Genomic DNA, 27,282 nt, shown 5'->3' with positions numbered 1-27,282 from the left:
TCATCTGTAAGACCCTGAGGGAGATTCACAGGTAGTCAAGGAATGTCCCCATCCCTGAAAAGTATGTAACATAATGAGGGAGGCAAACACATAAATAACCATAATGCCTCAGTAATAGACATATAAATAATCTGCTCAGGCTCATGCTCTCTGCTGAATATGTTGAAACTAGGAAGAATTTTCAATGTCTAGAGTTGGCTCAAGCTCATATTCAGTGTTTAAGTCTCCCATTTTTTCAAGCTTTGCTGTTATACACATTTTATTCTTTATACTTTATAGATGTAGCAATGGTAACATATCCAGCCTGTGTTGAATAAAGTACACTGGGGCAGGAGTTATAATAAGTGATTTATGTTTATTATTACTACTTATAAAACAAACCTGCAAAATAGGTATCATTATTATTATTTTACAGAAGAGTATACAGAGACTCAGAAAAGTTAAGTGACTGATGACTTACTTAAAACCTCAAAGCTCTCAGATAGGGAGGTTTCAATTGTACCTGTATACCTCTGAGGCTTATGCAAAGCATGATACGTGACAAAGGGTCTCTATTAAAACATGGGGTATGAGGCAGCATTTTGTAAGGGGAAATCAGTTTATAGTCATCCAGTTTTGTGTTCAAATGTATAGTTTGCCTATTCCTAATTGCACAATTCACCTAATTTCTTTGAATCTTGTTCTTATAATCTATAAAATGGGCTTAACTGGAAGAAGCAAGTCGATTAATGTTCCTGGAACTAGATGAAAGGAAAGATGTATAAAAGAACCTACAGTGTTTGGGGAAGTTTAAATTGCTCTATATGGATAAAGGATAAAACATATAAAAGCACATTCTTTCCACTAAGTACAACTAAAACCCCTGGATATTATATATAAGTCATACTTCAGGAAACATTGAAAGGTGTAGAGAAGACTGGCTAGGAACATAAGGACCCAAAAAATGTTATACTGGCAAGTTCCTTGAGTATTTTTTCTTTTCTTTTCTTTTCTTTTGCCTCATATGTTTCTGATTTAGAGCTGAGGAAGCCGGCAATCCAGAAATAGTAATGAGAACCCCAACTATGACTGCTTTTTCAGCCAAAAGTTCTGACCAAAAAGTCAGATAAATCTCTTAGACACTAACTGTCCTACTCCAGCCAAACACTACAGAAAAAAATATGGCCACACTCCCACCCATGCTGGCAAAGACCAAGTGGGCAACTTAGATTTCTACCCTCTAAAGTCTGTAATAAAGATCTCCAGCACCACTACTGGGTTGGTCTTAAAGAGACCAATGAGGGTGCCTGAACTTCCACTCTGACCCAGCAGTACTTCTTCCCTGCTAGGCTGATATCAGAGGAGACCTCGTACAGAGTCAGAACTTTCATCATCACTAGTGGAAATGAGACTACCCCACTGAGACCACATAGGGAACCCAAACTCCAACTTCCACCCAGCAATAATGAATATTCCTACTCCCAAAGTGTCAGAGGCTGAGTGAAGAATCTGAACTTCTACACGTCTGGCTGTAACAAGGCAGTGTCACCCCTCCTTCTGCTGGAGCATTTTTAGATAAAGCCAGCTGAGCATTTAAATATTATCCAGAATCTCCAAACATAATATGAGCATGTCTTCATTTCAGTTGAACATCATTTGTCATACCAAGAACTAGGAAGATCTCAAACTGAATGAAAAAAGTAAATCAGTGGATGTTAACACAAGATAACAGAGATGTAACCCAATGTGTTAAAAGGAAAAAGAAGAAAAAAAATCACATGTTCACATCAATTGATGCAAAAAAGTGACAAAATTCAAAATCAGTTCTTGATGAAACCCTCATAAAAGAGAAATATAAGGGAACTTCCTCAGTTTATAAAGAGTATCTACAAATAAAAAACCCTACAGCAAACATTATACTTAATGGTTAAAACCGTTAATATTTTCACCCTAATATCAAGGAAGCCACATATTTCTTTCTGTTTTTTTTTTTTTTTTCTGTACGCGGGCCTGTCACTGTTGTGGCCTCTCCCGTTGCGGAGCACAGGCTCAGGACGCGCAGGCTCAGCAGCCATGGCTCACGGGCCCAGCCGCTCTGTGGCATGTGGGATCTTCCCGGACCAGGGCACGAACTCGTGTCCCCTGCATCGGCAGGCAGACTCTCAACCACTGCGCCACCAGGGAAGCCCTCTTTCTTTCTTTTTATTGAAGAACAAGCCATGTATTTCTGTTCTCACTAATCTTATTCAGTATTTTACTGGAAGTTCTAGATAGTACAGCAAGCCAAGAAAAGGAAATAAAGGGCATACAAGATCAGAAATGAAGAAAATTATCCTTATTTGGAGATGATGTGATTGTCTTCATAAAAAAATTCCAAAGAATCTGCCAAAAAAAAATCTTTCTTGAGCTAATAAGCAAGTACAGCAGGATCACTGGATATAATATAAACATACAAAAATTAATTATTTTTTTATACTAGCAATGAGCTCATGGACACAGTCATTAAAAATAAAGTATCATTTAAAATTGCAGAAAAATGAAATAGGATTAAATTTAACAAAACATGTATGAGATTTGTATGTTGAAAACTACACAAGGTGATGAAAGAAATCAAAGAAGTTCTAAAGAAATGACTAGAGATATACTGTGTTTATGGATTGAAAGATAATAATAAAGATGGCAACTCTCCCCAAATTGACATATAGGTTCAACCAATTCCTTTTGTAATAACTAATTTTATGTGTCAACTTGACTGACTGTGGAGTGCCCGAATACTTGGTCAAACATTATTCTAGGTGTGTTTCTGATGGTGTTTCTGGATGAGATTAAGATTGGATTAGGAGACTGAGCAAAGGACATTTTTCTTCCCAATGTGGGTGGCCTTCATCAAATCCATTGAAGGCCTGAATAGAACAAGGAGGCTGGTAAGAAAGAATATGCTTTCTCTCTCTTTCTTTCTTTGTCTGTCTTTGAGCTGGAACACTGGTTTTCTCCTGCCTTTGGACTTGAACTTGGACTGGAACTTACACCATCAGCTTTTCTGGGTTTTCAGCTTGCTAACTGCAGATCTTGTGACTTCTTGGCTCTACAATCGCATGAACCAATCCCCTACAACACACACACACACACACACACACACACACACAGTTGTTCAGTTTTTCTGGAGAACACATATCAAACTATAGACAATAATATTCTAAAATTTATATGAAAAATAAAAAACTACAATAGTAAAAATAATTTCAAAAAGGAAGAATAAAGTGGGAGGAATAAATCTTCTGTTTTCAAGACATATTATATAGTTACAGTAATCAAAACTGTGTTGTACTGTAAAAGAGATAGATACAAAGATCAGTGGAACAGAATAGAAAATCTAGAATTAGACTCATACAAATATACCCAACTGACTATTGACGAAGGTCAAAGTCAATTCGAAGGAGGAAAAATAGCCTTTTCAATAAATGATGCTGAAGCAATTAGGCATCAATAGACAGAAAAATAAATCTCAATCTAAGTCCCACACTCTACACAAAAATTAACTCAAAATGGAACATAGACTTAAATGTAAAATCATAAAAATTTTAGAAAAAAATATTATAGGAGAAAACTTCAGGATCTAGGGCTAAACTTAAAACTAAAGACCAAGATCCATAAAAGGAGAAAAATGATGAGTTGACTTCACCAAGATTAAAAACTTTTGCTCTGTGAAAGACCCCATTAAGAATATGAAAAGGCAAGTTATAGACTGGGAGAAGATACTTACAATCCTTATGTGTGACAAAGAACTGGTATCTAGAAAATATTTTAAAAGTCTCGAAATGCAACAGTAAAAAAAAGTAAAAAATCCAGTTAAAACATGGGCAAGTGACATAAGGAGAGACTTCACTGAAGAAGGTATATAAATGCCAAGTAAGCAAAAGAAAAGATGTTCAACATCATTAGCCATTAGGAAAACTAAAATTTAAAATGCAATGGTATATTACTATACACCTATCCAAATGACTAAAGTAGAAAACAGTGACACACACCAAATTGTGGTGATATTGCAGAGGAACTGGATGACTCATACATCGTTAGTGGGAATATAAACTGGTAGAGCCACTCTGGAAGTTATGCTGGCAGTTTCTTAAACAAATTACGCATACAATTAACATACAACCCTGCCACCGTGCTCCTAGGCATTTATCTCAGAGAGATGAAGACTCGTGTTCACACAAGGACCTGTACATGAATGTTTATAGCAACTTTATTTGCAGTAGCCAAAAATTTAAAATAATCTGGATGCCTTTCAATGGGTGAATGTTAAATCAATTGTAGTACATCCCTACCATGGAATCCTGCTCATCAATAAAAGGGAGCACTTTACACATGCAACAACACAGATGAATCTCCCAAGAATTACGCTAAGTGCAAAAAGTAAATTTCAAAAGGTCACATATTGTATGATTCCATTTATACAACATTTTTGGAATGACAGCATTATAGGAGTAGATAACAGAACAGTGGTTCCAAGGGTTAAGGAGGTAATGGGAATAGGAGGGACAATGCTGGGCTGTAAAAAGGCAACATGAGAGATGCTTGTGTCAGTGGAAATATTCTGTATCTCGACTCTATCACTCTCAACATCTTAGTTGTGATATTTTTTTGAAAGATGCTACCATTGTGGAAAACTGGACAAAGAGTAGAGGTGACCTCTTCGTACTGTTTCTTATAGCTGCATGTGAACTTGCAGGCATCTCAAAATAAAAACTTTCATTAAAAAACATAAGGTAGGGCTTCCCTGGTGGCGCAGTGGTTGAGAGTCCGCCTGCCGATGCAGGGCACACGGGTTCGTGCCCCGGTCCGGGAGGATCCCACATGCTGTGGAGCGGCTGGGCCCGTGAGCCATGACCGCTGAGCCTGTGCGTCCGGAGCCTGTGCTCCGCGACGGGAGAGGCCACAGCAGTGAGAGGCCTGCGTATCACAAAAAAAAAAAAAAAAACAAAAAAAAACAGAAGGTAGAGAATTACAGTAGATAAAACTGGAAAGGCAGACAGAGCCAGATTATGAACCATTTTAATGCAGTACCTGAAGATGTCTAGACTTTGGACTTGTTTTATAGGTGAGGAGGAATCATCAAAATATTCTAAATATGGAATATATATAATTTGGAAATGTATTACTTTTTTCTGTAGTAATGCTATACAGGAATAATGTGGTAAATTTTAGGAAATTACTATGTTTTTAACATCTTTATTGGAGTATAATTGCTTTACAATGGTGTGCCAGTTTCTGCTTTATAACAAAGTGAATCAGTTATACATATACATATGTTCCATATCCCTTCCCTCTTGCGTCTCCCTCCCTCCCACCCTCCCTATCCCACCCTGCCAGGTGGTCACAAAGCACCAAGCTGATCTCCCTGTGCGATGCGGCTACTTCCAACTAGCTATCTATTTGTCACAGCTTACCCTTACCCCTCCCTATATCATCAAGACCATGCTCTAGTAGGTCTGTATCTTTATTCCCATCTTACCCCTAGGTTCTTCATGACCTTTTCTTTTGCTCAGATTCCATATATATGTGTTAGCACATGGTATGTATTTTTCTCTTTCTGACTTACTTCACTCTGTATAACAGACTCTAGGTCCATCCACCTCACTACAAATAACTCAGTTTCGTTTCTCTTTATGGCTGAGTAATATTCCATTGTATATATGTGCCACATCTTCTTTATCCATTCATCTGTTGATGGACACTTAGGTTGCTTCCATCTCCTGGCTATTGTAAATACAGCTGCAATGAACATTTTGGTACATGACTCTTTTTGAATTACGGTTTTGCCCAGTAGTGGGATTGCTGGGTTGTATCGTAGTTCTATTTGTAGTTTTTTAAGGAACCTCCATACTGTTCTCCATAGTGGCTGTATCGATTTACATTCCCACCAACAGTGCAAGAGTGTTCCATTTTCTCCATACCCTCTCCAGCATTTATTGTTTCTAGATTTTTTGATGATGGCCATTCTAACGGGTGTGAGATGATATCTCATTGTAGTTTTTTTTTTTTTTTTTTTTTTTTTTTGCCGTACGTGGGCCTCTCACTGTTGTGCCCTCTCCCGTTGCGGAGCACAGGCTCCGGACGAGCAGGCTCAGCGGCCATGGCTCACGGGCCCAGCCGCTCCGCGGCATGTGGGATCTTCTCGGATGGGGGCACGAACCCGTGTCCCCTGCATTGGCAGGCGGACTCCCAACCACTGCGCCACCAGGGAAGCCCCCTCATTGTAGTTTTGATTTGCATTTCTCTAATGACTAATGAATGTTGAGCATTCTTTCATGTGTTTGTTGGCAATCTGTGTATCTTTGGAGAAGTGTCTATTTAGGTCTTCTGCCTATTTTTGGAATGGGTTGTTTGTTTTTTGTTATTGAGCTGCATGAGCTGCTTGTAAATTTTGGAGATTAATTTTCTCAGTTGCTTCATTTGCAAATATTTTCTCCCATTCTGAGGGTTGTCTTTTGGTCTTGTTTATGGTTTCCTTTGCTGTGCAAAAGCTTTAAAGTTTCGTTAGGGCCATTTGTTTATTTTTGTTTTTATTTCCATTTCTCTAGGAGGTGGGTCAAAAGGAGCTTGCTGTGATTTATGTCATAGAGTGTTCTGCCTATGTTTTCCTCTAAGACTTTAATAGTGTCTGGCCTTACATTTAGGTCTTTAATCCATTTTGAGCTTATATTTGTGTATGGTGTTAGGGAGTGTTCTAATTTCATACTTTTACATGTACCTGTACAGTTTTCCCACACCACTTATTGAAGAGGCTGTCTTTTCTCCACTGTATATTCTTACCGCCTTTATCAAAGATAAGGTGACCATATGTGCGTGGGTTTATCTCTGGGCTTTCTATCCTGTTCCATTGATCTATATTTCTGTTTTTGTGCCAGTACCGTACTGTCTTGATTACTGTAGCTTTGTAGTATAGTCTGAAGTCAGGGAGCCTGATTCCACTAGCTCCATTTTTCGTTCTCAAGATTGCTTTGGCTATTCGGGGTCTTTTGTGTTTCCATACAAATTGTGAAATTTTTTGTTCTAGTTCTGTGAAAAATGCCAGTGGTAGTTTGATAGGGATTACATTGACTCTGTAGATTGCTTTGGGTAGTAGAGTCATTTTCACAATGCTGATTCTTCCAATCCAAGAACATGGTATATCTCTCCATCTATTTGTATCATCTTTAATTTCTTTCATCAGTGTCTTATAATTTTCTGCATACAGGTCTTTTGTCTCCTTAGGTAGGTTTATTCCTAGATATTTTCCTTTTGTTGCTATGGTAAATGGGAGTGTTTTCTTAATTTCACTTTCAGATTTTTCAGTCTTAGTGTATAGGAATGCAAGAGATTTCTGTGCATTAATTTTGTATCCTGGTACTTTACCAGATTCATTGATTAGCTCTAGTAGTTTTCTGGTAGCATCTTTAGGATTCTCTATGCATAGTATCTTGTCATCTGCAAACAGTGACAGCTTTACTTCTTTTCCAATTTGGATTCCTTTTATTTCTTTTCTTCTCTGATAGCAGTAGCTAAAACTTCCAAAACTCTTCTTGAATAAGAGTGGTGAGAGTGGGCAACCTTGTCTTGTTCCTTATCTTAGTGGAAATGCCCTCAGTTTTTCACTTTGAGGACGATGTTGGCTGTGGGTTTGTCATATATGGCATTTATTATGTTGAGGAGAGTTCCCTCTATGACTGCTTTCTGCAGGGTTTTTATCATAAATGGTGTTGAATTTTGTCAAAAGCTTTCTCTGCATCTATTGAGATGATCATATGTTTTTTCTCCTTCAATTTGTTAATATGGTGTATCACGTTGACTGATTTGCGTATATTGAAGAATCCTTGCATTCCTGGAATAAAGCCCACTTGATCATGGTGTATGATCCTTTTAATGTGCTGTTGGATTCTGTTTTCTAGTATTTTGTTGAGGATTTTTGCATCTATGTTCATCAGTGATATTGGCCTGTAGTTTTCTTTCTTTGTGACATCTTTGTCTGGTTTAGGTATTAGGTTGATGGTGGCCTCGTAGAATGAGTTTGGGAGTGTTCCTCCCTCTGCTATATTTTGCAAGAGTTTGAGAAGGATAGGTGTTAGCTGTTCTCTAAATGGTTGATAGAATTCACTTGTGAAGGCATCTGGTCCTGGGCTTTTGTTTGTTGGAAGATTTTTAATCACAGTTTCAATTTCAGTGCTTGTGATTGGTCTGTTCATATTTTCTATTTCTTCCTGGTTCATTCTAGGCAATTTGTGCATTTCTAGGAATTTGTCCATTTCTTCCAGGTTGTCCATTTTATTGGCATAGAGTTGTTTGTAATAATCTCTCATGATCCTTTGTATTTCTTCAGTGTCAGTTGTTACTTCTCCTTTTTCATTTATAATTCTATTGATTTGAGTCTTCTCCCTTTTTTTCTTGATGAGTCTGGCTAATGGTTTATCAATTTTATTTATCTTCTCAAAGAACCAGCTTTTAGTTTTATTGATCTTTGCTCCTTCATTTCTTTTTCATTTATTTCTGATCTAATCTTTATGATTTCTTTCCTTCTGGTAACTTTGGGTTTTTTTTTTTTTTTTGTTCTTCTTTCTCTAATTGCTTTAGGTGCAAGGTTAGGTTATTTATTTGAGATGTTTCCTGTTTCTTAAGGTAGGATTGTATTGCTATAAACTTCCCTCTTAGAATTGCTTTTGCTGCATCCCATAGGTTTTGGGTGGTCGTGTCTCCATTGTCATTTGTTTCTAGGTATTTTTTGATTTCCTCTTTGATTTCTTCAGTGATCACTTCTTTATTATAAAGTAGTGTATTGTTTAGCCTCCATGTGTTTGTATTTTTTACAGATCTTTTCTTGTAATTGATATCTATTCTCACAGCGTTGTGGTCAGAAAAGATACTTGATACGATTTCAGTTTTCTTTAATTCACCAAGGCTAGATTTGTGACCGAAGATATGATCTATCCTGGAGAATGTTCCATGAGCACTTGAGAAAACTGTGTATTCTGTTGTTTTTGGATGGAATGTCCTATAAATATCCATTAAGTCCATCTTGTTTAATGTATCATTTAAATCTTGTGTTTCCTTATTTATTTTCATTTTGGATGATCTGTCCATTGGTGAAAGTGGGGTGTTAAAGTCCCCTACTATGATTGTGTTACTGTCAATTTCCCGTTTTATGGCTGTTAGTATTTGCCTTATGTATTGAGGTGCTCCTGTCTTGGGTGTATAAATATTTACAATTGTTATACCTTATTCCTGGATTTATCCCTTGATCATTATGTAGTGCCCTTCTTTGTCTCTTCTAATAGTCTTTATTTTAAAGTCTATTTTGTCTGATATGAGATTGCTACTCCAGCTCTCTTCTGATTTCCATTTGCATGGAATATCTTTTTCGATCCCCTTACTTTCAGTCTGTATATGTCTCTAGGTCTGAAGTGAGTCTTTTGTAGACAGCCTATTTATTTTGTTTTTGTATCCATTCAGCCAATCTGTGTCTTTCGGTGGGAGCATTTAATCCATTTACATTTAAATGTAATGTTATGTATGTTCCTATTCCCATTTTCTTAATTGTTTTGGGTTTTTTATTGTAGATCTTTTCCTTCACTTGTGTTTATTGCCTAGAGAAGTTCCTTTAGCATTTGTTGTAAAGCTGGTTTGGTGGTTCTGAACTCTCTCAGCTTTTGCTCGTCTGTAAAGGTTTTAATTTCTCCATCAAATCTGAATGAGATCCTTGCTGGGTAGAGTAATCTTGGTTGTAGGTTTTTCTCCTTCATGACTTTAAATATGTCCTGCCACCCCCTTCCAGCTTGCAGAGTTTCTGCTGAAAGATCAGCTGTTAACCTTATGGGGATTCCCTTGTGTGTTATTTGTTGTTTTTCCCTTGCTGCTTTTAATATGTTTTCTTTGTATTTAATTTTTGACAGTTCGATTAATATGTGTCTTGGCGTGTTTCTCCTTGGATTTATCCTGTATGGGACTCTCTGTGCTTCCCGGACTTGATTAACTATTTCCTTTCCCATATTGTGGAAGTTTTCAACTATAATCTCTTCAAATATTTTCTTAGTCCCTTTCTTTTTCTCTTCTTCTTCTGGGACCCCTATAATTTGAATGTTGGTGCATTTAATGTTGTCCCAGAGGTCTCTTAGACTGTCCCCAGTTGTTTTCATTCTTTTTTCTTTATTCTGCTCTGCAGTAGTTATTTCCACTCTTTTATCTTCCAGGTCACTTATCCATTTTTCTGCCTCAGTTATTCTGCTATTGACCCCTTCTAGAGTATTCTTAATTTCATTTATTGTGTTGTTCATCATTGCTTGTTTCATCTTTCATTCTTCTACGTCCTTGTTAATTGTTTCTTGCATTTTCTCTATTCTATTTCCAAGATTTTGGATCATCTTTACATTCATTATTCTGAATTCTTTTTCAGATAGACTGCCTATTTCCTCTTCATTTGTTAGGTCTGGTGGGTTTTTATCTTGCTCCTTCATCTGCTGTGTGTTTTTCTGTCTTTTCATTTTGCTTATCTTACTGTGTTTGGGGTCTCCTTTTCGCCGGTGCAGGTTCGTAGTTCCCATTGTTTTGGTGTCTGTTCCCAGTGGCTGAGGTTGGTTCAGTGGGTTGTGTAGGTTTCCTGGTGGAGGAGACTAGTGCCTGTATTCTGGTGGATGAGACTGGATCTTGTGTTTGTGGTCGGCAGGTCCACATCTGGTGGTGTGTTTTGGGGTGTTTGTGTCCTTACTATGATTTTACGCAGCCTCTGTGCTAATGGATGGGGCTGTGTTCCTTTCTTGCTAGTTGTTTGGTATAGGGTGTCTAGCACTGTATCTTGCTGGTCGTTGAGTGGAGCTGGGTCTTGGTGTTGAGATGGAGATCTCTGGGAGATTTTTGCCATTTGATATTACGTGAAGCTTGCAGGTCTCTTTTGGACCAGTGTCCTGATCTTGGCTCGCCCACCTCAGAGGCACAGCCCTGCCACCTGGCTGGAGCACCAAGAGACTGTCCTCCACATGGCTCAGAATAAAAGGGAGAGAAAATAGAAAGAAAGAAAAGAAAAAAAGAAAGAGAAAGGAAGAGAATAAAATAAAATAAAGTTATTAAAATAAGAAATAAAAAATAATTATTAAGAAAAAACTTTTTAGAAGTAAAAAAAGAAAGAAAGAAAACGGATGGACAGAACCCTAGGACAAATGGTGAAAGCAAAGCTATACGGACAAAATCTCACACAGAAGCATACACATACACACTCACAAAAAGAGGAAAAGGGGAAAAAATAATCTCTCTTGCTCCCAAAGTCCACCTCCTCAATTTGGGATGATTCGTTGTCTATTCTGGCATTCCACAGATGCAGGTACATCACGGTGATTGTGGAGATTTTATCCTCTGCTCCTGAGGCTGCTGGGAGAGATTTCACTTTCTCTTCTTTGTTCGCACAGTTCCGGGGGTCCAGCTTTGGATTTGGCACAGCCTCTGCGTGTAGGTCTCCTGAGGGCATCTGTTCTTCGCCCAGACAGGATGGGGTTAAAGGAGCCGCTGATTCGGGGGCTCTGGCTCACTCAGGCCGGGGTGAGGGAGGGGTACGGAGTGCGGGGCGAGCCTGCGGGGGCAGAGGCCGGCGTGACGTTGCACCAGCCTGAGGCGCACCGTGTGTTCTACCGGGGAAGTTATCCCTGTATCACGGGACCCTGGCAGTGGCGGGCTGCACAGTCTCCCCTGAAGGGAGGTGTGGATAGTGACCTGTGCTCGCACACAGGCTTCTTGGTGGCAGCAGCAGCAGCCTTAGCGTCTCATGCCCGTCTTTGCAGCAGCAGCAGCAGCCTTAGCATCTCATGCCCGTCTTTGGAAATAAGCAAAAAGAGAAAAAGAGCAGGACGTATATTTGTTAGAGGTGGAAGCAGGAAATTGGAAAGAATGGGAGTACAATGGTAGGAGAGAAGATAATAAGATAATTTAACTGATTTAAAGATATAAGAGAGGAATTCCTTACAGAAAGCAGAGAAAGGATTGGGGGCTAGGATGATCATAAATCTCCCAGAATATTTACGAAACATACCCATTATAGCCATGAGCTTTAAAATGACTTTTTTTTTTTTTTTTTTTTTGCAGTAGATTTGAATATAAAGCAATAGGCTTACAAGGCACGGCAGGCTGTTGATGAGAGTTTTCATTGAAACTGGCAGGCACATTGGGAACCAGCTGTTGGTTGTAGGTAGATCATTTTAAAGTAGTTAAAAAATATAAGGGATAATGCTAAGCTTTTGTACTTCAGACCATGAGAATTCCCCAAGTATTTTATCCAAGAAAATTACAGGTCTTTCAGATGTAGAATTACCAACTGCCATGCAGTTTTTCTTTGTGGTGTATTTTGTCAGTGAATTAAAGAAAGCAATGTGAATTGTGCAATTGGTTATTGTAATGATAATTCAGCATGTAAAAGATGATAAAAGGAAGTCCTGACTGATATCTTACTACATATTTCACTTATGTAGTAAATAGTGAGTTTGTTCAAACCTCTGTTGCTATAACTTCAACATATTATTCTTATAAACCCCAATACTTATGGGACATTATGTTGGGGTAGAAGTCACTTGGGCCACTGTACCGCTATCTGAAGATCCTTTCAGGACCCCAGTGAAATCCCACACTTTTGCAGGTGTCTCCAGGTGTCTTCACTTCGGAGGAAGCTTTTTTGTGTTCCTTCCCACCAGAGACTTCCCTTCCAGAATTCCAGTGACAGCCGTTTGTATGTGTACTTTCACATTAAGAGTGTTGGGCTCGGGCTTCCCTGTTGGCGCAGTGGTTGAGAGTCCGCCTGCCGATGTAGGGGACACGGGTTCGTGCCCCGGTCCGGGAAGATCCCACATGCCGTGGAGCGGCTGGGCCCGTGAGCCATGGCCGCTGAGCCTGTGCGTCTGGAGACTGTGCTCCGCAACGGGAGAGGCCACAACAGTGAGAGACCCGCGTACCGCAAAAAAAAAAAATAATAAATAAAAATAGAGTTTTGGGCTCTCATAATGCTTGAGTTCACATTCTGCTTTCACTACTTAAGATGTATGATTCGGGGTACGTCACTGAATCTCTCTGTACCTCAAATTTGGAAAAGCTCCTAAGACATAGAGAGATGTTTTGAGACTTAAATTAGGAAAGCCTCAGATAACATTTTCTTTTTTTGCGGTACGCGGGCCTCTCACTGTTGTGGCCTCTCTCCGTTGCGGAGCACAGGCTCCGGATGCGCAGGCTCACCGGCCATGGCTCACCCGCCCAGCCGCTCCACGGCATGTGGGATCTTCCTGGACCGGGGCACGAACCCGTGTCCCCTGCATCGGCAGGCGGACTCTCAACCACTGCACCACCAGGGAAGCCCCCAGATAACATTTTTAAAGAAATTAAAGTGCTGTCTGCCATACCGGAAGGACTTCATAAATGATAGTCATTTTCTAGTTGTATGTTCATTCTTCTTACTTAAAGACAACGTTTTCTAATATCTTAACTGGATACCAAATAAGTGATTTCAAAAGGTGAAGTATCTCAAAGCATAAAAATGTAGTATTCAAATATTTTCTGAGTAGGTGAAATGGAAAAATATAAACTCTTACAATCCTTTGCCAAGGGATCCAATTAATCTTTCAGTAAGAGAAGAAGGTAAATTGTCAGCTGGAATTTTTATTGCCTTGAACATTTTTCCTTAAATTACATGGAATAACTACAGATAACTGGATAACTGGAATACTATCGCTTCTCCTTTCCCAGATCTTTAAAATTTGAAAATATGGAATTAAAGTTCCTTAGCTTATAAATGAGTTTTTGAGCCAACCAAATCTTAAAACAAGGATTTCAGACCATTTCGTATGCTTCAAGAGCTCACACAGAATATCCCTACAGTACTTTGCAACAGGAAGACAGAATTTCTAGTGTCAGGAATGACAGAATGCTGTTTGGACTGGGAAACCCTGTGGATCATTTCATTTTCATTTGGTAGTGAAGCAGAAAAATCAACATGTTGTGTGTCAGAGTAGAATGAGAAGTACTCCTTGGCAGTTTGATTTTTAGCCGATGGTGAGGGGGGAAATATTGAAAGCAGGCTGTCAAGGTATAACTTCACATAGGTAAGTCTGGTTTAAACTAGGCAGGTAGTCTGCATTTTAATATTACCAGAAATAGAAAGGGCCCTTTAGCTTGAACCAAATGCTGTAGGGAATTATAGTTCCTATGAAATCTGCTGCTCTGATGATTGATAGTCAAATCTGAAAATGAAATGTCTTAAAGTCTTCCTTTTCAACATTTCTACCTTGCTTGAACTTTATAAATATAGAAAAAGGAAACAGGTGAAGGGAAAAGAATAGCCATGTTGGAATTTCACCCTGAAGTAGAGAAGAACTTTTCAATTAAAAAGATAATCTAATAGTAATACACCAATTTTAAACTTTAATAGGTTGACACGTTTTTGATCTATGAATAGTGTTTTTCATTTATGTTTTACTAAATGGGAGGATAATCAGAACAATTTACATAGATTTTTTCAATGATAAATTCAAACAGCTTATCATTTGTACTGTTTTTTATTTTTTATTTATATTTTTGCAGATTGGAATTGTTCATTAAAAAATGATTCATGCTAATTGTAAATAAAATAATTCACAGTGGAAAATGTTATAAAGGTAAATAAAAGTATTTATCCATCATTGCCGCAAATCCCACTCCCCAGCACTAACCACAATAAGTATTTGGTGTGTATACTTTAATGAACAAACATTAAATACATACAAACATGTGTACGTATACACATAAGCAGAAAATCAGACTTTGTGTTGGCAAAAATAGTATCAGTCTTTACAGACTGTTATGTGAATTGCTATTTAAGACTTAAAAGTGCATTCTGTGCTAACATGTGAAACTACATAATTGCATTGGAGAGTATTCCATTAATTAAACAATAATTTTTAAATATCTTTACATATTTTTTACAACTTTTCTAGGGTAGGGGAACTATTGTAAATAATGCTATAACGAACATGATGGTTGCTTACCTTTTACATAAGATAAATCTCTAGCATTGGAATTGTTGAAACAAAAGGCAGCATACTTAAATATTTATAGATAGTGCAAAATTAACTTACAAAGCAATTGGGCTAGATTACTTTCTCACCAATATTTTTGTCAAATTCTCATGGTATTGATTGCTGTCTCTAAGCATTGTAGTTTTATAGGTTAATGTTTTTGTTGTTATATTAATTTGATTTTATTTAATTATTAATGATAGTAACATTCTTTCACATGTTTTCATTTTTTCTTTGTATATTGTTCATAATCTTTGCCTACTTTTTTTTTGAAATGGTCATTTTCTTATTTAGTTAAGATGCATGTGTGAAAAAACACTTTTTTCTTTATATGTTGAGTAGTGAACTATTCTTTATAAAAGAGATTATTAATATCTTTATAGTGTATCATTTGTCAGTTAACTTTGATCACAGTATATTTTGCAATACAGACGTCTCTGCCATACACAAATCCATCATTTTGTTCTATTTTGACTTTTTGGTTTTTCTGTTATACTTAAAAGTCGTCTCCATTCTTACTTTATTTAAATGACTTTTAAAAAAGATACCTGTCATCTTTCAGATACCCCAAAATGAAGTCCTTTTCAGAATTCTATGTTCCACAGATGTATTTATTTTTGTACCATAACTATATATAATCCTTATATCCATAGCCTTGTGTGTGTGTGTGTGTGTACATACATTCAGACATATATATGTCTGTATATGCATAATAGGTATGGATAGCCACTTCCCATTTTTTTCTTATTAAAAAAAATTTAGCTATTTTTGTACATTTATATTTCTGGTTATAATTAGTTAGTTAATTTCTGCCCAAAGTTGCACTATCTTGAATTTATCAAGTAATTTTATATCAGTCAGTATATTCACAGTATTCAGTATATTCATATAAAAATGACATACAAAATCATTTTATGGATATTTATACATTACTGCTAAATTTTGTAGTTATTTTTAGTAAATATTTTTGACCTTTTGGTAAGGTTACTATTATTGTATAATAATTTTATTTCTGTGTGCTTATTCTAGAAATTGTCAGTTGATTCATAAAGATTTTCTAATTAGATAACATACTGTCTTTAAATAATCAATGTGTTTCTTTTTTCCCAAAATATATGTATATTTTTTTCCTTTAATCCATTGGCTACAATCCTTAACACAATGTTAAAAAATAATGATTATTGCATATATCCTTCCTCATTCCTGACTTCAAAGGAAGTTCTTCCAGTACGTTAAAATGAATCCTGTGGAGTTCTGGTAGATACATTTTATCATGTTAAAGAAGTTTTTTTTTCTTGGCTAGAACTAAAGTCTCTAAGTTCACACCATACTCAGCTACTTATGTGTATGAGACTTTGGGCAAGTTATCTAAATTTCTTGTGCCTCAATTTCCTCTTCTGTAGATGGAATAGCAATTGTATTTATTACACCAGATTGTGGTGAGATTAATTGAATCAATAAATGTAAAGTTAGAACATTACCTGCTTCACAGTACTCAATACATTTTTTTTTCTTAGACTATCAGATTTTTATTACTTTTTTCTCAAAAAAAAACATGTCAATATAATGCAAAATGAAAATCAATGGTCTATGGCATATCATTCTTTTTAAAAGGTGGTTTCCTTTTTTCCCCCATAAGACACACTAATTTATTGAAGCCATAATCTCTTGACATTTTAACTTTTAAGTTCACTCTGTCTATAAAGTATACTCAGATTCCCTGCTGACATGCCATGACTATGCTGAAAAACTTAGCAACAGTATGAGTAAATTTCACACAATTACTAATCTCCTAAGAATGTACAGTGTTATCAGTTAGGAAACAATTGTGCGAAAGTCTTTTTTTTTTTCCTTTTAAGTTTGGTGTAGGTGGAATAACAAGTTTCTGATCTAAAACAAATAATGCATTGCTTCTATAAAGGTGACAACATGTAAGGCAGTTCAAAGAATGCTGACTAACCAAACAAAATGCAGTTATTGGATTATCTTGCTATTCATATCAGCTTACCTTGTTTTAACACATTGCTCTTAAATCCATACAGCACTTCATTTTACAGAGTAACCCCACTCTTGATTAATCTGTTCTAAAGTGCCAGTATTATTTACACATTTTTTTAAGCCAAAAGTCTGGCCAGTTGTGGCATCAGGTGAGGATGTCATCCACATTTACCAAGGAATATTCTGGAAGTTCAGCACTTGTCCCTGGTCCCCGAAGGTTCACCTGTCCATTGGCAGTGCTAAACTGAGGAGCATTCCAGCTCTGGATCCATGATATGGAGCACAGAAAAGAGCTCATTTGGTAAGCTTGGTGGACAGGCTGAGCCTCAGCTTTCTTCTGAGAAGTCACTTGATCCAAAAAGTCCTGTGTTGATGTGGCAGAAGCATGGTTTGTCTCATCACCTGTAAACAGTATTCACACTGGTAAGGTTTTTCTCCACTATGAGTTCTCTCATGCCTTTCCATATAATATTTTTGAATGAATCTCATCCCACATTCATCACATTGAAATGGTTTTTCACCTATATGAATGAAGACATATCTCTGTAAGTGATAGTTGATTCTAAAGGCAGCATTGCGGTGCTCACAAACATGAGATTTAGGGGGTTTCCAACCAAGTGATCCATCTTCATTTATTGTAAGGATTTTTGCAGGAGAACATTGTTTCCATTTCTTCTTTTTCTGTAAGTCCTGGCTCTCTGATTTGTTTTTTGTCTCTCATCAGTTGCTCAGATACATCAGTAAAAGTAATTTCCTGCTTTACACTTATAGGGACATTAAGTGCATACTGTAGACCTTGAGGAAGTCTTTCGTGTGTTTCGATCTGCTCTTCATCATTTTTCACTGTCTCCTCATGGACCATGAGTTCATCATGTGATATCATATCCTGTTGTCTCATTTCACTTTCTTGTTAACACTTCATCTGCAGCAAGCATCTCCTGTTGAGGCATACTCCAATCTTGAAGCACTGACTCCTGCAGCTCTCCAGACATGGTAGACTGGCCAGACACTCCACCCATTACAACCATTGCCCTGGAAGACTGCATTTCAACTATGCTGCCACATTTAAATAATCCTTCCAGTTTGTCGTCAATGTTCATGCTTAAGTATAACTGCCTGAGACTAATGTAAAAATGAAGACTTCAAGGAAGGGAATGCTGTAGAGTTGAAAAAGAAATCATGGTTGAGTTTCTACCTTTCATAGGCTTCAGAGACCCTCAATACCACCTCAGTCACATATGCCATCCAGTTCTTCTACAAAATAGGTCAGGCAAATGCCCATCCTGCCAGATCACTTGGCCGAATTTCCAAGCTGTTGATTCCTCCCTCTATCTGCTGGTGGGTGCCGAGGTCACCGACTGCAGGAGGTGGCAGCTTCAACCTTTCTAGGGGCCTTAAGAGGAGGGGAAGGGGGGAGGGGGGAGAACTTTTGCTGTGGTAGCTTCATCAACAGCTCCCACCCCTGCGCCCTTCTCCTCTTCTTCCCCGTTAATATATGTTAGTCATTTGTTTATCAAGTATTTTCCTTCATCTACCAATAAAATTACAAGTTGTTTTTGTTTCTTTAATTCATTAGTGTAATGCAGTACATTAGATGATACCTTAAAACTTAATAATCCACATGTTCTTGGGGTAATATGCCCTAGGAATTAATTAATTATTATTGTAATTTGAACTGATTTACTAGTATTTTTAAGGTTTTTTACATCAATATTCACAAATGAGAAAATACATAACCTTCTCTTTTTTATATATCATTTTAAAGTTTATATATTACTGTAATGCTTTCTTAGTAGATTGAGGAAATTATGGATTTTACTTTTAAAATTAAAAACAATAATAAAAACTTTGCACTTGAACTAAAGAAAAAGTTGGGAACCAGGACGCAAGTTCAGGTTGGTCTCATGAAAGCCCATGATCTAACAACTAAATATGAATAACACAAATAATGAAAGTGTGAAATGAAATATTGGAAATACTGTAAGACAGCGTGAAAGGAGATAGTAACTAGACTTTAGACTACTTGAGCTTAAGTATTCTTTTTACTCATGTTTGTGACTCCGAGAAGTAACACTCACTAGGCACATAGCAAGAATTTCATCGATGTTGTAGGTGGAAGTAATGATTAGACAGTTGGGTCAATAATTTAAAAAGGGATGTGTACCTTGGGTGTCAGGAAAGACTTCATGAAAGCAGATAGCACTTGATGTGGACCTAGTCAAGAAAATAATATTTTTGATACTTTACCATTGCTGAGTAGGAATTACTCATAGTAGAGAGAAAAGAATGTGTGAATGAATGGAGGCTGTATCCTCTAAGGGTATTCAGAGAATAAGTAGTAATCTAGATTGTTTGATGTTTAGAATACCAGTGCAGTAGAAGCATCTTTCCAAAATCATCATTAACTTTTGAAATAATCAATATTTTAAAAAATCACAATACCTCACTTCCTTCAAAAGTCTTTGCTCAACTGTACACGTTCTCACTGAAATGATCATCCTATTAATCTTTGCAACACCCCCACTAAGCACCCCTAATCCTACTTATCCTGTTCTCTCTCTATGTATATGTCATTTTTCCCCATAGCATTTAATCACTTTTGAACCTCCTGTGTTGTTTATTTATTTCATCCATAATTTCCCACACCAAAATATAAGTTCCATGAGGGCTCTATTTTTCACTGGAGAACAAAATTATTTTTCGAGTGCCCAGAAGAGTACCTAGTACACAGTAGAGATTCAGAAAATATTTTGATGAATCCGCATTTAACAGATGAGGAAATTTAGACTCATAATACATTAGTTACCTGAGTTTTCATACCTATGGTTGTCTCAGTCCTCATTTTTGTCATACAGCAGAAACTGAGTTCCTTAATGCCTTTTGATACTACCTCCTTTTAAGAAAAGCTTCTTCAGGCTGTCTTCATTCCTAAGCCCTAAATTGAACTCACTATCCTGACTATAGTTGTTTAGGTTTGAGTCAATGACCCATCAAAAGGAGGTCATCTATGGCTTAGCCAGAGGCCAATGATGTGCACAGATTAAGAAACAGATCACTGTATACTGGATGAAGAATTTTCAACCAATCAGATATATTCTCTTGTGAAATTTGCAGAAAAATCTTAGAGTTTATTAGTAATGACAACAGAAGAAATCAATAAAGGAAAAGATATCTGAGTTGCCATCATAACAAAGTTTGGATAAAGAACAAAATATGCCTGTTGCTGTTGCTTTTGTGAAGAGAGGACAATAAGATCACTTGTTATGTGTCTTGAAAAACTATCCACTTCACTGGGAGTTCAGGCTGATCCTCTTCCAGAATACTTTGCTATTCTTCCTTACGTTTTTGTTTGTCCTCATAATAACCCACAGTTGGCTTAGAAAGCTGCCACATATTTTTGTTCTTTGTAACTGGAATGAGCCAAACAATCCGAAAAGTCTTTTCATATGTCATAGTTATTTAAGAAGATGCAAGGTCATCCCTTCCCACTATGTCTTTCTTTTATCTTGTTCAGCTATTTCAAGAGTGAAATTAAAGTCTTTTTCAAAAGTTTTCTAGGAGGTATAAAATAGTTATGACATGTTCTCTTTATCTCCTAAATGAATTTAATCATTTTTTCCTTCAACAAACAATGCATTTTCATTTTTCTAAAGTCAATTCTACCACACTAAACCTTATCATTTTATGTCCATTATGCCACAAAATACAATTACTTATTCCTCTGTCTTAAGTGGCTGAGAAAAACACAAATGCATAGGCATGTGAAAACACGGGGAGGGGGAAGGGTAAGCTGTGACAAAGTGAGAGAGTGGCATGGACATATATACACTACCAAACGTAAAATAGATAGCTAGTGGGAAGCAGCTGCATAGCGCAGGGAGATCAGCTCGGTGCTTTGTGACCACCTAGAGGGGTGGGATAGGGAGGGTGGGAGGGAGGCACAAGAGGGAGGGGATATGGAGATACATGTATATGTATAGGTGATTCACTTTGTTATAAAGCAGAAACTAATACACCATTGTAAAGCAATTATACTCCATAAAGATGTTTAAAAAAGAAATAAAATAAACTGTTACTGCCATTAGTGTCTATTTTTGCTGAAGAATATATTCTGTAATTTTTCACCATTGAAGCAAGTTATTGTGCTTGCTTTCATTTATTATTTGACTAAATCTATCAGGGTTTGATTTTATATCCTTTAGTCTTTATTCCAAGCATTTATCTATTTTCTGCATTGATTTTAGGACATTCACACTTGAGATCCTTATGTGTTATTGAATTGCTCCCTATTCTCCATTATGGACCTCACCACAATGGTACTAATATATTTCTTTGTTTGCATATCATTTTACCAACTCCAAATAGATTCTTAACATTTTCTTCTCAAATGATCATGTAAATTTTACCTTTTAAGAGTATAAATGAGGACAAGTTTTTTATACTAAAGGAGAATTTTCAGAAGCATTATGTCACTTTGTTTTCTTCAGAAATTGTTTGTCTATTTTATTAAGATAGAAACGCTAAATGCCTGAGAGTTGGAAAAAGCAAAAGTAATTGCAGTTTGTATCTTTACTAGTATTAATGTGGTGGTATTCATTTATATACAGCATGCAAAATTATTTTCCTGATTGCCTTCTCTTTGAGTCACAATGCATGAAATCTCTTAATCGTGTTAAAATTTAGACTAGACACTAGAGATGTGTTTGCAATTGCTATTTCCTCCATAACATTAAGAGGAAAATGTTGGAAGATCTTCCACTTGCATGCCTGCCTAGTTTATGGTGGTTTGCATTTACATTAATTCATTGTTGATGTTCCTATGACTTTTTCATTATTTCCATGAAGAGATTACTAAGAATAACACAAATGTTACCATCGTCAATATTTCTAGGAAAATTTCTTCACTCTAAGAAGGCATTGGAAACCAAGGGAGGGGAATAAGTACAATAAAGAAGGATCTTTTGTTTTTCCTTGTAGAATAAGTCTTTATTGAGATATTTATTTGCTTGATCTCCTGCACTTTTCTCTCTTCTTATTTCAGCAGGTAGTTAATGTCAGCGCTGCTCTGTTTTGTAGAAGGTCTATAGAGGCTAGCACAAAAGCTAAATTTGCATGAAGTTCTTTCTCAGCCCTTCAGCCCTTCCTCCCTTTCTCTCTTTCTTATTTCTTCCCTCTTCCTTCCTTCTTTTAATCCTTCAATAACTGAAGTTATTATGTTAAGGATCCTGAGAACCAAAGAGAGGAGAGGAATAACTGTGGGCCAGAAAAAGAGATGGGGAAGATTTCTCCCAGATAGGTAAAACAAGGATAAGATTTTATCACTCTTTAATCCCACATATTGCTGATGCTTCCATGCTATTATTTCAGTTCATAATGACATGGCAGATTACCTTATATTATCTACAGCATTTATTTGAAACTCTGTTTCAAGATCCTTGAGTGCAAGTACTTTGTCTTACATGTTGTGAATCTTCAGCTTTTAGTTCAATAGAATTTTCAGCAATGATGGAAATATTCTATACCAAATATGGTAGCTAGTAACCACAGGCGGCCATTGAGTGTTTGAATTGTGACTAGTACAAATTACAAACTGATTTTTAAATCTTACTTAATTATTATTAATTCAAATTTAAATATCCACATGGGCTAATGGCTGCCATATTGAACAACACATACCTATACTGATCTTTTACATGTAATATTCTCAATAAATGATCAATGATAGTGATAAAATCACTCTTATTTTAAATACATCATTCTCTCATATTTTTCTTACATGGCATTGGTAGTGGTGTTCACTAAAAAATAACTGTTAACATTTTATTTAAAGTTGTAAATGAACTTATACTACTATGTCTGGGTTTCCCCTAATCTTACCTCTCACTTTTCAAAAAAACAAAACAAACAAGAAAAATAAATAATTTTTATGATTTTTTTCTGAAGAAAGATATTTAGAACAAATTGTTTAATATTTAATTATAGTATATATCATGTTTATTTGAAAATAATAATAAAATACTTCTTTATGTATTGGACATAAAATAGAACCTTGTAGAGAAAGCATAAGTTATGAGTTGTGGCTTTATGTCAATGCATTTCATTTGCATGTACTAATTAATTACTATTTTATATCATCAACATTTGGGACTGAAAGCCTTATTAACTAAAAGAAATTCTAATGTGAAACTAAATAATAAACAAATTTAATGATGGTCACAGATTTTTCTTCGTGTTATTAAGGTTAATTGTAAAATTAATTAGATCCATTTGTAACTTTGATATGAATAATATACACTCGTTTAGAATTGACATAAATTTGAAATTTTGAATGGTGGTAAGTGTAGCAAATGTTTAATAAAGCTTCTTTCCATAATATTTCAATAAATATAAATATCAAGTTCTAAAATTTCAAATTGACAGTCTGGGAAGAATAACATTCCCATTACATATGTAATGATATAATTTCTCTTAGTTTTAAATTTTTCTGTTTTTTCTTAGTATTATGTTTTATTAAATATACTGCATAAATGATAATAGGAAATTCAAGCTTTACTTTTCAGATAAATAAATTTATAATCTATGTATATTGATAAAATTATTCAATTAGTAATTTTTAATCTCAAAATACATACTTAAATGTAAATTAAATTACATTTGAATGGAGAAAACTTCTTCTCCACTCCTGATGTTTTTTTCTTAGGATAAAATTTTCCCAGAACCCTGGGGTTTCTCCTCCACCTGAAAGTATAATCACTTATCAGTAGGTAAAATTGGGGAGAAAAACAAGACCTTCTGTGCTCTCTCTTTGCCTCTTTGCCATTCCTTTGCAGCTGCCTGAATGCAGGGTGCTCTTTCCTCAATGGGCTTGTTCACTCCTTAGAATCTTGCCTTCCTCTAGCATTTCCTGAGGGTAGGTGGACAAGTCTGCATAATGATGATATTCAATAATATATTAGTTTTTTTTAAATTAAAGTATAATTGACTTGCAATGTTATATTAGTTTCAGGTGATTTGATATTTTATACATTACAAAATGATCACCACGATAAGTCCAGTAACCGTCTGTCACCAAAGTTATTACAATATTATTGACTATATTCTCTATGCTGTATATTATATCTCCATGACTTATTTATTTTATAACTGGAAGTTTATATCCTTAATCTCCTTCACCTGTTTCACTCATTCCCCCACCTCTCTTCCCTCTGGCAACTGCCAGTTTGTTCTATGTATCTGAGTCTGTTTCTGTTTTGTTTGTTCATTGTTTTGACTTGTTTTTAGATTCCACATATAAGTGAAATCTTATGGTATTTGTCTTTGTCTGACTTATTTCATCTAGCATAATATCCTCCAGGTCCATCCATGTTGTCTCAAATGGCAAGATTTCATTCTTTTGTATTGCTAATATTGCACTGTATAGTAGCATTGTATGATATTGTTTAATCTCCATGTGTTTGTGTTTTTTTGCAGTTTCTTTTTTCTTAAAGTTGATTTCTAGTCTATAAGGTTGTGTCAGAACACTCTGACATACATCACAGCAATATTTTTTGGATCCGTCTCCTAAGTAAAGGAAATAAAAGCCAAAATAAATAAACTGGACCTATTGCATATTTTGGAGAGTAATTGTTTGTCAGTTGCTTCATTTGCAAATATTTTCTCCCATTCTGAGGGTTGTCTTTTTACCTTGTTTATGGTTTCCTTTGCTGTGAAAAAGCTTTTAAGTTTAATTAGGTCCCATTTGCTTATTTTTGTTTTTATTTTCATTACTCTAGGAGGTGGGTCAAAAAAGATCTTGCTGTGATTTATGTCAAAGAGCGTTCTGCCTAGGTTTTCCTCTAAGAGTTTTATAGTGTCTGGCCTTACATTTAGGTCTTTAATGCATTTTGAATTTATTTGTGTGTATGGTGTTAGGGACTATTCTAATTTCCTTCTTTTACATGTAGCTGTCCAGTTTTGCCAGCACCACTTATTGAAGGGACTGTCTTTTTCCCATTGTATATTCTTGCCTCCTTTGTCTTAGATTAGGTGACTATAGATGCGTGGGTGGAATAACTTTTTCTATCATTTCACTTTAAGTCTGTGTGTGTCTTTATATTTGAAGTGAACTTCTTGTAGGCAGCATATGTATGAGTCTTTTTGTATCCGCTCAGCAACACTATGTCTTTTAATTGAAGCATTTAGTCTATTTATATTTAAAGTAATTATTCATATGTATGTACTTATTACCATTTTGTTAATTGTTTTGGGATTGTTTTTGTAGTTCTTTTTTGTTTGTTTCTTCTTTTTTGCTCTGTTCCTTTGTGATTTGATGACCATCTTTAGCTTTATGTTTGGATTCCTTTCTCTTTTTTGTGTATATATCTCATGGTGTTTGGTTTGTGGTTACCCTGATGTTTATACATAAGCATGTGTAGCTACATATGTTTATGACTATTGTAAGTTGGTCTCAAGTTCAGACACATTCTCACAAACCTGTATTTTTACTACCCCTTCCCCATGTTTAATGTTTTTGACATCATATTTTAAATCTTTTTGTTTTGTGTGTCCTTTAACTACTTATTGCAGACATAGATGATTTTACTACTTTTGTCTTTTAACCTCCTTGCTCTCTTTATAAATGGTTGATCAACTACCTTTACTGTATGTTTGCCTTTACCAATGAAATTTTTCCTTTCATAATTTTCATATTTCTTGTTGTAGTCTTTTGTTTTCTGCTTAGAGAAGTCCGTTTAACATTATTTGTAAAGCTGGTTTAGTGGTACTGAGCTCTTTTGTCTTTTACTTCTCTGTAAAACTCTATATCCGTTCTTCAAATCTGAATCATGGCCTTGCTGAGTAACATACTCTTGGTTATATGGGTTATTTTTTGTTGTTGTTGTTGTTGTTGTTGTTTTTAATCATTTTGAATATATTGCACCACTCCCTTTTAGCCTGCAAAGTTTCAGCTGAAGAGTCAGCTTGTAATCGTTTGCGAGTTCCTTTATACATTAGTAGTTGTTTTCACTTGCTTCTTCTAAGATTCTCTCTTTATCTTTAATTTTTGCCATTTTAATTACAATATCTTGGTGTGAACCTCTTTGGGTTCATTTTGTTTGGAACTTTCCATGCTTCCTGGATCTGGATATCTGTTCCCCTTTCCAGGTTAGGAAAGTTTTCAGCTATTATTTCTTCAAATAAATTCTCTGCCCATTTCTCTCTGTCTTCTCCTTCTGGGACTCCTATAATGTGAATGTTGGTACACCTGATGTTGTTTCAGAGATATCTTAAAGTATCCACATTTTTTAAGTTTTTTTTTGTCTCTTTTTTGTTTAGCTTAGGTGATTTCCACTACTCTGTCTTCCAGTTCATTGATCTCTTCCTTCCTTTGAGTTAATTTTTCATTTCAGTTATTGTATTCTTCAGCTCTGTTTGCTGCTTCTTTACATTTCTAACTCTTTGTTAAACTTCTCACCATGTTCATCCATTCCTTTGCTGAGTTTGTTGAACATCCTTAGAGTCATTACCTTGAACTCTATTGGGTAGACTGCTTATCTCCTCCTCGCTTAGTTTTTCTTCTGGGCTTTTGTCTTGCCCCTTCATCTCCTCACTTTGCCTAGTTCTGTGTGTTTATTTCTATATATTAGGTAGTTTGGTTACGTTTCCTGATCTTGGAGAAATAACCTTATGTAAGGGATGCCGTGAGAGGCCCAGCAATACACCCCACCCCCTGTTCCCAGAGCTTTATGCTTTAGGTGTGCCCCTTTTGTGGGCTCAGTGGGCCTTTCCTGTGTGGCAGGGCTGAGTACTGTGAGTATGCTAGTAGGTAGGGCTGGCCTCTGGCCTGGTTGGCTGTGAGGCCCTGCCTTGTGCAGTGGCTTTTAGCCTGCCTTTTTGTGGTGCTGGGTCCTGGCATGACTGGATGTGGACCCCTGGGGTGCCTGGGACTGATGCTGATCATTTGTTTCCTGAGATATAAGGAAGAGGAAGGAGACATGGGTGCTTAAAGACCGATTGATAGATGTGAGCAATCAACTTAGAAATACTGAACAGCTATGGACTAGATACCAGAGATGATTTGGGAGGAAAACCCTGAAGAATATAATGACATAGATGAAGTTTTCCTTTGTTGAGGAAGATTCTTAGTCCATACGTGTACTTTAGGTACATTTTATTGTGCCCCTCCTTTCTCTTTGTTATCTTTGAATGCTTCCTCTTTATTATTGCAAAAGAAAAGTCTCAGAGAGATTTAAAAATTATTGAGCATTTTATTACA

General features: G+C 36.2%; 1 protein-coding gene and 1 pseudogene across 10 annotated transcripts in view; one reads left to right on the top strand and one right to left on the bottom strand.

The window, feature by feature from the left end:
* Window positions 1–27,282, top strand: part of LOC307187471 (uncharacterized protein) — a 1,029,543-nt gene that overhangs the window by 479,214 nt on the left and 523,047 nt on the right. The gene's annotated exons all lie outside the window — the stretch shown is intronic.
* Window positions 16,408–18,352, bottom strand: LOC307188325 (zinc finger protein 148-like; annotated as a pseudogene). The gene has a single exon. The product of its transcript is annotated as a zinc finger protein 148-like (transcript).

The sequence above is a fragment of the Stenella coeruleoalba genome (genome assembly GCF_951394435.1).
Source record: "Stenella coeruleoalba genome assembly, chromosome: 6".
NCBI classification, from domain to species: Eukaryota; Metazoa; Chordata; class Mammalia; order Artiodactyla; family Delphinidae; genus Stenella; species Stenella coeruleoalba.
Note: the sequence above shows the minus strand (reverse complement) of the source record. Positions and strands in the feature narration are given on the sequence as shown.